Raw genomic sequence first — 14,747 nt, forward strand, 5'->3', positions numbered from 1 at the left:
TTTTTCTTTTCCTCCGATCTATTCTTGTTTTTTTTTCCTTTGCCTCTCTTATAAGATTACTTTTTTTTTCTCTCTCCTTATTCATGTTCTGTTTTATCCAAATTTTCTTGAATTGTTGTGTCTCGTCCAACCTCTACACCTGTTGTATTAAATTCCATCTCCCACCTCTTGCTCCACTCCCAAATCCTATCCAGATCTGCCTATAAAATTTCACAATCTTCTTCACTCTTCACACACCTGCACAACTTCGCATCATCCGCAAACAAATTAATATAACTGTTTACTCCCTCTGGCATATCATTAATATAGACAAGGAAAAGAATCGGTGCCACCACTGAACCTTGTGGGACTCCACTCTCCACCACCAACCAGTCCGACTTTGCATCCCTTATTACCATTCTCATCTCCCTCCATCTCAAGTAGTTTTCCATCCACTTTAACACTTTTCCCTTCAGTCCTCCATAAATCTCTATTTTCCATAGCAGTCTCATGTGCGGTACCTTGTCAAAAGTTTTTTTAAAATCCAAATATACACAGTCCATCCATCCCTCTCTCTCTTGTATTTTGTCAACCACTCTCGAATAAAAGCTCAGTAGATTTGTTACACATGACCTCCCTTTCCTAAAGCCAAATTGGTGATCTGATAATAATTTATGATCCTCCAGGAACTGTATCCAATATTTCTTTATCACCCTCTCATAAATCTTACCGACCACACTTCTTAAAGACACAGGTCTATAGTTAAAAGGCTCTTCCTTACTGCTTCCCTTATAAATGGGCACCACTTCAGCTCTTTTCCACTCTACCGGTACTTCCCCGGCTTCTTTCCTCTCTCGGTTTATACTTTGGTACAAATTTCATAACTTCTCTGATTTGTAACATCTCCTCCCAATCTAATGTTCTGAAATATTTTTTCAAACTTTCTGTGTCCATCTTTCTATAATTCAATCTACCACTCCTGTATGTCTCATCTTTCCTTCGCTGTGTTATTGCCATCTGCATTTCCATAACCACATGATCACTCTTCCCCAATGGACATTTGTAATGTATATCCCTACATAGGTACACTTCTCGTGTTAACACCAAATCCAGTCTAGCCAGTTCATCATCTCCTCTATATCTACTATTTTCTTTCACCCTCTGTTCCATCATATTTTCCATCATTAGATTAAGGAATCTCTCTCCCCATGCTTCCTCTCCAACACCACTTACTAGATTTTTCAAATCCACCTCCTTACAATAGAAATCTCCCACTACTATCACCTTTCTTTTTCCAGTTAATACACTTTCCAAACTCTGTAAAGTATCCTTGATCATATTGTCATATTCCCTTAATGTCCAAGAATTTGTTTTAGGAGGTACATAGGTCACCATGATTATTAATTCTTTTCCATCACTTTTTAACCTTATGCTTATCACTTCTGTGTTCTTCCCATACCAAACCTTATCCACATTTATCTCCTTCTTCGTCATAATCATAACTCCTCCTCCACCTTTACCCTCTCTATCCTTTCTCCATATATTATATTTATTATCCAAATTTACCGTTGTTTTTTCATGTAATTTTGTCTCAGTCAAACACACTATATCAGTCTTCTCCTGTGTGTGTGTATTTACCTATTTGTATTTACCTATTTGTGTATTACAGGGCCCGAGCTAAGCTCTCTGTGTCCTGTCTCCTTGTCCATTCCTGTCATATCTCTCTTTCATCTGATTGACACACACCACGTGAACGACATGACTGCTCAGTTTATTCCACTTATCAATGCTACGATGCGGGAAACTGTATTTTCTCACGTCATTTAGACAGATGTCCTTTATTAGCTTTTTTCCATGTCCTCGGAGATAATTACTTGTGGTCACCTTTATCAACTCTCTATCCAGTATGTCAATCTTGTTCACCAATTTATACATAGTTATCATGTCTCCTCTTGTTCTTCTCTCTTCTAATGTGGTCAGCCCCAGCTTCCTCAGTCTTTCCTCATAGTCTAACTCCCTGAGTCCTGGTACCATCCTTGTTGCCAGCCTTTGTACCCTTTCTACCTTCTTCACATTTTTCTTCATATGTGACCAGACACATGCTGCATATTCTAGCTGGGGTCTTATTAAGGTACATAATATCTTCTTCATCATTCCTTCATCTAGGTAGTGGAATGCAAGGCCAATATTTTGAAGCATGTTGTATGTTTTCCAAAAATCTTGTTAATGTGTTTCTCCGGTGACAAAGTGTTTTGCACGTTACTCCTAAGTCTTTCTCCTCATTGGTCTCTTTAATTTTCTCATCACCCAGTCTGTAATCCCAGTTTGGTCTGTATCTACTTCTTCCCATTTTCATAACATGGGTCTTGTCTATATTAAATTCCATCTGCCACTCTTTACTCCACTCATATATTTTATCAAGATCTTCCTGTAACTTGTTACAATCTTCCACATTCTTTACTCTCCTCATAATTTTAGTATCATCCGCAAACATGTTCATATAACTGTCAATTCCTACTGGCATATCATTAACATAAATCAAAAACATGATGGGACCCAGCACTGACCCTTGTGGAACTCCACTGGTTACCTTCTTCCACTCGGACTTCTTTCCTCTCACCACTGTTCTCATTTCTCTTCCCATTAAGTAATTTTCCATCCATTTTGCTAGTTTATCATTTACTCCTCCAGTCATCTTTAGTTTCCACATCAGTCTATTGTGTGGTACTTTATCAAAGGCCTTTCTCAAGTCCAGGTAGATAGCATCCACCCATCCCTCTCTATGTTGCAGTATGTCAGTCACTCTTGAATAAAAACATAATAAATTGGATACACGATCTTCCTTTTCTGAAACCAAACTGCCTTTCACTCAGAATGTTTTCACTTTCTAGATACTCACTCCACTTAGCTTTAATTACTTCTTCACATACCTTGCACAATATACTAGTCAATGATACTGGTCTATAATTTAGTGGTTCCATTCTACTACCATTCTTATATATAGGCACAATGTCAGCTCTTTTCCACTCTTTCGGGACTAATCCTGTTCGTATGGAGGTTTCCACAATATCAAATATGGGGTTCAACAATTGATCCTTACATTCTTTTAGCAACCTCCCAGATATGCCATCAGGCCCCATTGATTTATTAATATCCAGATTGCTTATAATTTTCCTTACATCTTCCTTAGTAACCATGATGTCCTGCATTTGCTTTATTTCCGTAGGCCTTCCTCCCATAAAATGCTCCTCCTTTGTAAACACTTTGCAAAAGTTGTCGTTCAAAATTTCAGCTATCTCTCCAGCATCTTCATATACTTCTTCCCCGTTTTTTACCTTTTCTATTGCCTCCCTTTTATTTAGTTTTCCATTTATGAATTTATAAAACATTTTTGGGTCACTATCACATTTTTCCACTACCCTCTGTTCATATTCCTTCTGTGCTGTTCTCCTTACTTCAACATATCTATTCCTTGCTGTTTTGTAGCCTTCCCTTGATAATACATCACTGCTTTTCTTAAGTTTCTTCCATGCCTTTTCTTTGTTCTTTTTTGCTTCTTCACAATTTCTATTAAACCACTGTTTATTATTTAAAGTCCCCTTCCTGTAATATGGCACAAACTTTTTTTGTGTATGTGTGTGTGTGTGTGTGTATGTGTGTGTATTTACCTAATTTACCTAATTGTAACATACGGGAAAAGAGCTATGCTCGTACTGTCCTCTCCATATCTACTAATGTCCAGCTTTTTCTTAAAATCATGAATATTCCTTGCGTTGACCACTTCCACGTCTAAACTATTCCATGCTTCCACCCTTCTATGAGGGAAGCTATATTTTTCACATCTCTCCTATAAGTGGCCATTTTAGTTTTTTCCCATGCCCTCTCGACATTCTTTCATTCCACATACACAGATCTTCCCTATCCATTTTTCCATGCCAATCATCACTCTGTATATTGCTATCAGGTCTCCCTTTCTCTTCTGTTTTCCAGGGTCAAGTTGCATTCTGTTCAGTCTGTCTTCATAAGTCAAATCTCTTAAGTCAGGCACCATTTTTGTTGCAGCCCTCTGTACTTTCTCTAGTTTCCTTATGTGTTTCTTTAAGTTCGAGCCCACTGTATTGTTGCATATTCAAGCCTTGGTCTTATCATTGCAGTAATTATTTTCTTCATCATTTCTTCATCTAAATATACGAACGCCACTCTTATGTTCCTCAATAAGTTCAATACTTCTCCAATTATTTTGTCTATATGTCTCTCTGGCGATAGGTCATTGGTAATTGTCACCCCAAGGTCTTTTTCTTCATGACTGGTTTTATGTCTTCATTTCCTATCTTGTACATACTCCTGATTCTTCTTTCACTCTTGCCAAACTCTAATTTCTTGCATTTTGTCGTGTTGAACTCCATTTGCCATGTACAGCTCCATTTCCATATTCTGTCCAAGTCTTCCTGGAGTAGTTCGCAATCTTTGTCACATCTCACTTTTCTTAACAATTTTGCATCTTCTGCAAATAGGCTCACATAACTGGACACCCCATCCACCATGTCATTTATGTAGACCGCGAACATTACTGGTGCCAACACTGATCCCTGTGGAACTCCACTCTCCACCAAGCCCCATTCTGATGGTCTGTCCTTAATTATTGTTCTCATTTCTCTTCCTACCAAAAGTCTTCCATCCATTTTAGTAAACTGCCATGCACTCCTCCTACCATTTCAAGTTTCCAGATCAGTCTCCGTGTGGTACCTTATCAAAGGCCTTTTTTAAATCCAGATATATTCCATCAGCCCAACCATCTCTTTCCTGTATTACATCTATCACCCTCGAATAGTAACATATCAGGTTTGTTGTGCATGAACGCCCTTTTCTAAAACCAAATTGACACTCACAAAGTATGTCATTTTTCTCCAAGAAGTCTGTCCATCTATTCTTCACCACCCTCTCACACATCTTAGCTACCACACTTGTAAGTGACACTGGTCTATAGTTCAATGGGTCTTTCTTGTTACCTGATTTATAAATTGGGACAATGTTAGCTCTTTTCCAGTCTTGGGGCACTACACCTTCCCTTAATGAGGCATCAATTACTTCACAAACTTTTTCTGCCAGTTGCTCCCTGCATTCTCTTAAAATCCATCCTGATACCCCATCAGGTCCCACAGCTTTTCTCACTTCTAAACTCCCCATCATATTCTTGATCTCCTCCACAGTTACTTGAAACTCCTTCATAATTTCTGTTCCATTACCAGTGGTTTGTCAAAAGCAGTCTCCTTTGTGAATACCTTCCGAAAGCATCCATTCATAGCCTCTGCCATTTCCTGGGATCTTCACTGCATACTCCATTTACTTCTAAACTTTCAATACTTTCTATTTTTGATGTTGTTGTTCACATGTCTGTAAAAAGCCTTGGTTGGTCTTTACATTTATCAATTATATCCTTTTCTTGTTTCTTTCTTTCTTCTCTTCTAATCAACACATATTCATTTCTTGCTCTTTTGTAACTTTCCCACTGCTTAATCCGTCTTTTCCTTCTCCACCTCTTCCATGCATCCTCTTTTCTTGTTCTAGCCTTTTCACATCTATCGTTAAACCAGTCCTGCTTTCCAACTTCTCTATGTTGTCTTATTGGTACAAATTTTTCTCACCTTCTTTGTATATTTTTATAAATTCCTTCCACTTTTCATTTGCTCCTTAGCACTCTTGAATTTCATCCAATTTGTCTCTTGAAAGAATTTCTTTAGGTTTCCAAAATCTGTCTTGGCATAATTCCATCTTCCCACTTTATATTCTTCATTTCTTCTAGATTTCTCTTCATCTATCACCTTGAACTCCAAAACTGCATGATCACTCTTTGCTAAAGGGCACTCCACCCTCATCTCCTCAATGACCATTGGCTCTGTACTAAAGACCAAGTCCAGTCTTGACGATGCTCCCTCTCCTCCAAACCTAGTATCTTCTTTGACCCACTGAGTTAACACATTTTCCATTGCCAGTGTCAATAGTGTATTTCCCATGTTGTCTCTGATCCTTCCATTGACCAGTCCTCCCAACACACCTCTTTACAATTAAAATCTCCCATCATTATAGTTCGTTCACAGCCACCCAACATTTTTTCCAGACATGTTCCTGTATCTCTTATCATTTCTTCATATTCCTGTACTGACCATGCATTTGTCTTAGGTGGTACGTACACCATATGTAGTGCCTCTTTTTTCCTTCATTAGTTTCTGCTCTGATCTTTAGCACTTCTGCCTTTCCCATACCTTCTTTCACTTGATCCACCTTTATATCTTTTTAACCAGCAACATCACTCCTCCTCCCATCTTACCTACTCTATTTCTTTTCCAAACATTATATTTCCCTTCTCCAACCATCATCAGGTCTTCTTTCCCAGTGAAAGTAATTGAAATACCATTAATCCCTTCCAGCCTCATAATTTTTTTTTTTATGTGTGTTTAGGTAAGAAAAGGTATTTATTTATATATAACAAAATTTGTTTAGAACCATAGTACAAAACAACAAAAGAGAAATGAAAATAAACTGGTTTTATGAAGTATAATTACCTAGATCAGACAACTTGGACAAACAGAGGATGCTAGTGGAGCTGGAGGATGGATGAGATAGGCATCAAGTGGAGGAGATGGGAGGAGTTTGTTTCATTTTGTGCTTTTTTTCAATCACTTTCATTCTCCATAAACTCTCTCACTTAATTGTTGAACTTAACTGGCTTGTTCAACTTAATGTTACACTTTATTGAGAAATTTAATTGCTATTTTTTTTTTTTTTTTGCCATTCATATTTTGCTCATATTTTCCTATGATTTATTTTTTTTTTATTTATTTTTTTTTTAATACTGTCCTTTGCATTCACTTGCTCAGACAAAAGATAACAACACAAAATGCATAAAACGCTAGCACAATACAAGAAATTCTTCTATGGCAATAAAATGTGAACTGAACACTTTAGAGGCAGGATGCTCGGCATTCACTATGCCAACAAGCAGTGGCATACCTGGAGTTAGCTCATAAATTGAATCTTAACTCGCAAGTCAAAGTAAAAGATAGACTGAGTGGTGGCTTGTATCTCGGAATACTCATAAGTTAGGGCGCTCGTAACTCAAGGTTCCACTGTATGTATGTATGTATGTATGTGTGTATATATATATATATATATATATATATATATATATATATATATATATATATATATATATATATATATATATATATATATATATTTAAACTCATTTACAGGATTTTATTTTTCCAATGTTTTGCCTACAAGGCTTCTTCAGAGAGAATGATTTACATGCAGTCAACCAAGCAACCTATATACCCCTGTGTAGGATCAAACAGCGGCGGGCTGGAAAATGGAGCGCGCTGATTGGCCCGTATAAGGAGGCCTCCCAGCTCTGTTGATGGCAAGCTTTCTGGCTGTGTGGAAGAGGTATATGAATCCTTCCCTATGATTCATTGTCTCTTCTGTCAATGTACGCCGCTTCGACTTTTTTTTAGGAAAACGGTTGAAGCGGCATACATCACCACAGAAGAGACAATGAATCATAGGGAAGGATTTGTATGCCTCTCCCATACTACCACAAAGCTTGCCATCAACAGAGCTGGGAGGCTTCCTGACACAGGTCAATCAGCGCGCTCCATTTCCCTGCCCGCTGCAGTGTGATCCTACACGGGGATATGTAGGTTGCTTGGTCGACTGCCTGTAGATCATTCTCTCTGAAGAAGCCTTGTAGGTAAAACGTTGGAGAAATAAAATACTCTTGCAAATCCCGAGTTTCCTTATACCACCAATCTGTTCCACTTCATTGCAATATATATATATATATATATATATATATATATATATATATATATATATATATATATATATATATATATATATATATATATATATATATATATATATATATATATATATATATATATATATATATATATATATATATATATATATATATATATATATATATATATATATATATATATATATATATATATATATATATATATATATATATATATATATATATATATATATATATATATATATATATATATATATATATATAAATATATATATATATATATATATATATATATATATATATATATATATATATAATATATATATATATATATATATATATATATATATATATATATATATATATATATATATATATATATATATATATATATATATATATATATATATATATATATATATATATATATATATATATATATATATATATATATATATATATATATATATATATATATATATATATATATATATATATATATATATATATACTGTATATATATATATACTATATATATATATATATATATATATATATATATATATATATATATATATATATATATATATATATATATATATACCCGGTAGCTCAGTGGTTAGAGCTGGCTCACAAGCCAGAGGACCGGGTTCGATTCCCCGCCGGTGGAGATATTTGGGTGTGTCTCCTTTCACGTAGCCCATGTTCACCTAGCAGTGAGTAGGTACATGTAAATCGAGGAGTTGTGACCTTGTTGTCCCGGTGTGTGTGTGTGCCTGGTCTCAGGCCTATCCGAAGATCGGAAATAATGAGCTCTGAGCTGTTCCGTAGGGTAACGTCTGGCTGTCTCGTCAGAGACTGCAGCAGATCAAACAGTGAATACATACATACATACATACACACACACACACACACACACACACACACACACGCGGTAGAGGAAGGACGCAATACCGTCGCTCCCGAGAATCAGCTGATCTTCACTACCTTTGTTTGGGTTTACAGTGGCCTGGGCGAAAAGTGTGGACTCATTTTTTTTTCATGAATACAGTGTTAAATAATAATGAGTGAGAAAGATATTCCATCTAAATGCAGGTATGTGACAAGGGAAAGAATGAAAGCTGATGATGACAATGTTGGTGAGGGAGAAAGAGAATTTGAAGGCTTTGATACGGCGCAAAATTTACTATTTGATAGAGTCTTCACTATCGAACGTAAATTAGATAAATTGATAAAGGAGAGTATGGGAATGAAAGAGAATGAAGAACAGGATAAAGAGCTCCAGAAATTGAAAGAAAGGATAAAAAGAGTGGAAGAAAACGAAACTAGGCTAAGATCCGAAAATGAAGAATTAAAAGTCCAAATAGCGAACTATAAGAAATTGGTGGAAGAAGGACTCGGTAAAGCCGAGAAAGAAAAAGAGAAGCTAAAAGATCTAGTTAACAAAGAAGAAGAAAGAGTACAAGATGTGATTAAAAAAGAAGTACAGGCATGGAGAATCCAAGATAAGAAAGACAAGGAATCATTTCAAGAAGTATTTCAAGAACAGTTAAAAGAAAGAGATGAAAATATGACAAGCAAAATGATAGGAGTCCTCAAGAAAAAAGAAAATTTAGTAAGAGAAATTGCGGAAAAAAAGTGTAATTATTTTTGGACTGAAAGAAAAAATGTTAAATATAGACCAAGAAGGAAAAAGACGAAATGAAATCAGTAAAAGACCTACTAAAACATCTGAATGACGAGGATAGACAGAACTTAGAAGAGGAAGTAGAAGAAATCCATAGAATGGGACCATATCAAGAAGGAACAGTGAGACCAATTAAGATATTACTAAAATCACAAGCAGCAGCAGAAGAAGTACTATATAGAAAAACAAAACTCAGAGAAACAGAAGGTTGCAAAGATATATATATATATATATATATATATATATATATATATATATATATATATATATATATATATAATAGAAACGAGGAGGAAAGGAAGAGACACAATGAACTGGTGGCAGAAGCAAGAGAAAAAATAATGAAAGGTCAGAGGAGGAGAAGAAGGCATTTTTTGGAGAATTATAGGAGACAGGATAAGGAAATGGTATATAAAAGAGAAAGAAGAGAAAAGAATGGAGCAAGTTTAACTAAAATGATAAGAACAAGAGATTAAAAATGATGTATACAAACATAGATGGGATTTTATCTAGTAAATTAGAATTAAGAGATTACATAAAGAAAGAAGAACCAGATATTGTATGCCTGGTGGAAACAAAGTTAAATGAGGCAATAAAATAGACATAGATAAAAGGTATAATATATGGAGGAGAGAGAGTGGGTAAAGGAGGAGGAGGAGTCATGATGATGTTAAGGAAGGAGATAGTGGTAAATCAAGTGGAGTTTGGGGAAGGAAAATCAGAAATACTGTATGTTAAGATGCATATTAACAAAAAGGAGTTAACAATCATTGGAACATATGTGCCACCAAAACAAACTCATGGACTAACCAAGAATATAGAGACATGATAGATGACACAATAAGGAGTCTTACAAGAATCATTAAGGAAAGGAGAAAAGTGATATTGATAGGAGATTTCAACTGTAAGGAGGTAGACTGGGAAAATTATGAAAGTGGTATGGGGAAGATGCCTGGGAGATAGATTCCTGAACCTAATGATAGATAATTTGATGGTCCAAAGAGTAAAGGAAAACACAAGATTCAGAGGAAACGATGAGCCGGCAAGATTAGACCTAGTTTTTACAAGGGATATACCAATTAACGATGATATAAGATACAAGTGCCCATTGGGAAAGAGTGACCATGTAATATTAGAGATGGATATAGAAGAAGGAAAGGAAGATAGAGATGAATCATACAAAGGAGACCGATTAAATTACAGAAAGGCTGATATTGAGAATCTCAAGAACTATTTTAAAACGTAAACTGGGAGGAGATGGAAAACTCATTAACGGTTCAAGAGAAATATAACTTATTTTTGGAAATATACAAAACTGGGGTCAGGGAATATGTTCCGAAATATAGACCTAAAGAAGAAGGAAAGAAAGATTGGTTTAATGCAAGATGTGCTAGGGCAAAGGAGAAACGAGATGGAGCATGGAAAAGGTGGAGAAGAAACAGAAATCCAGAAAATAAGGAAAACTTCAAAACAGCAAGAAATGAATATGCTAAGGTGAGAAAGGAAGAAGAAAAGAACTATGAAAAGGACATTGTCGAAAAATGTAAGGAACAACCAAAATTGTTCTACAGATTCATAAATGGAAAAATAAGACAAAAAGAAACAATAGAAAGGTTAAAAGGAGAAACGGAATGGTGGAAGACCCAAAAGTATGGCAGAACTGTTAAATAGTAAATTTCATGAGGTCTTTACTAAGGAATCCAAATTTGAAAGACCACAGGGTAATAGAGAGACTGTCTATATGAAAGAGATTAAAGTAACCAAGCTTGAAATAAAAAGTTGATGACGGAATTGGATGAGGAAAAGGCAATGGGACCGGATGAAGTCTCAGGCAGAATACTGAAAGAATGTAGGGAAGAACTAGCAAGTCCAATATACAACATCATAAAATGCTCAATAGAAAATGGAACAGTGCCAGTGGAGTGGAAAAGAGCTGAGGTGGTTCCCATATATAAGAGCGGAAGGAAGGAAGAACCTTTAAATTACAGGCCGGTATCACTAACTAGTGTAATATGCAAGATGTGTGAAAAGTAATAAAGAAGCAATGGATCGAGTTTCTTGAAGACAACAAAATATTATCAAATAGCCAATTTGGTTTTAGAAAAGGTCGGTCATGTGTGACAAATTTATTGAGTTTCTACTCTAGAATAGTTGATAAAGTACAAGAGAGAGAGGATGGGTTGACTGTATTTATTTAGATCTAAAAAAGGCTTTTGATAAAGTGCCACATGAAAGATTACTATGGAAGTTAGAGGAGAAGGGTGGCTTAAAAGGAAGCACATTGAGATGGATGAAGAATTACTTAAGGGGGAGAGAAATAAGGACGATAGTTAAAGATATGAAGTCCAAGTGGAGAACAGTAGACAGCGGAGTGCCACAGGGGTCAGTATTGGCACCAATACTTTTTCTCGTATATATAAATGACATGCCAGAGGGAGTGAACAGCTACATAAATCTGTTTATGGACGATGCGAAACTGTGCAGAGTCATTAAACAAAAGAGGATTGTGAAATACTACAGGAAGACTTAAACAAGATCTGGAAATGGAGCAAAAATGGGAGATGGAATTCAATGTGGACAAAAGCCATGTCATGGAAATGGGAAAAGTGAAAGACGACCAGTGGGAATCTATAAGATGGGAGATGGAGTAGAACTAGAAAAAGTAAAAAGGAAAAGGACTTGGGAGTGACAATGGAAGAAAATAATCAACCGGTTAGCCATATTGATAGAATTTTCAGAGAGACGTATAATTTGCTAAGGAATATTGGAGTAGCATTTCACTATATGGACAAGGAAATGATGAAGAAATTGATAAGTACTAAAATAAGACCTAGATTGGAATATGCAGGAGTTGTGTGGACTCCCATAAAAAGAAACACATAAGAAAATTAGAGAGACTACAAAAATGGCTACAAGAATGGTTCCAGAATTTAAAGGGATGGCATATGAGGAGAGACTAAAGGCAATGGATCTACCAACCTTGGAGCAGAGAAGAGAGAGGGATCTGATACAAGTTTATAAATTGATTAACGGAATGGATGAAGTGGATAATGAGAAACTGATCCTGAGAGAAGAATATGACTTTAGAAGCACAAGATCGCATAGTAAGAAACTAAGGAAGGGACGATGTCTGAGAGATGTTAAAAAATTTAGTTTCCCGCAAAGATGTGTTGAGACTTGGAACAGTTTGAGTGAGGAAGTGGTATCAGCAAAGAGTGTACATAGTTTTAAAGAAAAATTGGATAAGTGTAGATATGGAGACGGGACCACACGAGCATAAAGCCCAGGCCCTGTAAAACTACAACTAGGTAAATACAACTAGGTAAATACACGGAATGGACCAAGTGGATAATGAGAAACTGATCTTGAGAGAAGAATATGACATCCGAAGCACAAGATCGCATAGTAAAAAGCTGAGAAAGGGAAGATGTCTGAGAGATATTAAAAAATATAGTTTCCCGCAGAGATGTATTGAGAAGTGGAACAGTTTAGATGAAGAAGTAGTGTCTGCAACGAGTGTGCACACTTTTAAAGTAAGATTGGATAAGTGTAGATATGGAGACGGGGCCACACGAGCATAAAGCCCAGGCCCTGTAAAACTACAACTAGGTAAATACAACTAGGTAAATAAATACACACGTGTGTGCCTGGTCTCGGGCCTATCTGAAGATCGGAAATAATGAGCTCTGATCTTGATCCATAGGGTAACGTCTGGCTGTCTTGTCAGAGACTGCAGCAGATCAAACACACACACACACACACACACACACACACACACACACACACACACACACACACACACGGCCCGGTAGCTCAGTGGTTAGAGCGCTGGCTTCACAAGCCAGATGACCGGGGTTCGATTCCCCGGCCGAGTGGAGATATTTGGGTGTGTCTCCTCTCACGTGTAGCCCCTGTTCACCTAGCAGTAAGTAGGTACGGGATGTAAATCGAGGAGTTGTGACCTTGTTGTCCCGGCGTGTGGTGTGTGCCTGGTCTCAGACCTATCCCAAGATCGGAAATAATGAGCTCTGAGCTTGTTCCGTAGGGTAACGTCTGGCTGTCTCGTCATAGACTGCAGCAGATCAAACAGTGAATTACACACAACATCATAAACCCACTACAGAAAATACTGAGCTTTTCAGGTAAAAATGTTAGCTTCAAAACAGATAAATTTAAAATAAATTTTTCAATACCAATTCGTATGGTCATTTTGCTTCTGTAACTATCAGATCTCTTGATATGAGGACAGCAGCACTATTTGCTACACAGGTTTTTGAGTATTCATATTGAAGTTCGAAACTGATGCAGTATATATATATATATATATATATATATATATATATATATATATATATATATATATATATATATATATATATATATATATATATATGCTTTTTTGTTTTATTGTTGTTCAGCAGTTTTGAATAAAAACTTGTGAAAATACAGTGAAACATACAGTGAATGAATTAGTTCCTTCACCTTTGCCTCAAGGATGGAGACTTTCAAGTGTGTTTTCTGTTGTCTTGTATTGGAAAGGGCTCAGTATTTTTTTGTACAAGCTATAGTTATAGTGCATTTGTGTGTATGCATGTGCAAGATTAGGCATATTACTTTGTATTTTTATTATTTTTTTATTTATTTATTTTTTTTATGCCACAATGACAAAAAAAATATGAAATAAATCTAAGCTCTGTTTGTTTAAGCAGATTCGAGTGTAGTACTGAAGTTGTATTTGTAATGGTTAATGAGAGAAAGCTTACATGCTAAGTGATACCATCTTTGATTGTCTTGTTTTAGTAATGTTTCATATATTAGATTATACATTTTTGTTCCTTCAAGTGAGATTGCTACTTTCTTGCATTACTCATCTCTATCCTATTTATTACTTCAGACTTAATACATATAAAGTTGAAAATTCTACATGTACTCATAATTTTAAAATCCAATGATCTCTAATTCTAGCATTTGAGTGTTGCCATCATCTATCTTTTTTTTTTTTTTTTTCAAATTCCAGGCCACTGCAAAATTGAACTAGTACAACAATATTGTGCATACATACTTATGTGTACATTTTACCTGAATTATGTATTAAATTGAATTAATATATAAAGTCAGACATTTGGATCTGAGTGGTCATTATCTCTTCCAACCAACATGAGAGTTATCCTCAAGATGTAGTTCTTTTGTACTACTATCAGGAAACATTAATGCTAAACATATTTCCTGCAAGTACAATGAAATCTCAGCTTCCACATA

At 35.7% G+C, this 14,747-nt stretch overlaps 1 protein-coding gene across 19 annotated transcripts in view; it reads left to right on the forward strand.

The window, feature by feature from the left end:
• LOC123517573 (calcium-dependent secretion activator-like) overlaps positions 1–14,747 on the forward strand; it is a 1,686,808-nt gene that overhangs the window by 1,295,355 nt on the left and 376,706 nt on the right. The gene's annotated exons all lie outside the window — the stretch shown is intronic.

This window comes from Portunus trituberculatus, chromosome 42 (genome assembly GCF_017591435.1).
Source record: "Portunus trituberculatus isolate SZX2019 chromosome 42, ASM1759143v1, whole genome shotgun sequence".
Lineage (NCBI taxonomy): Eukaryota > Metazoa > Arthropoda > Malacostraca > Decapoda > Portunidae > Portunus > Portunus trituberculatus.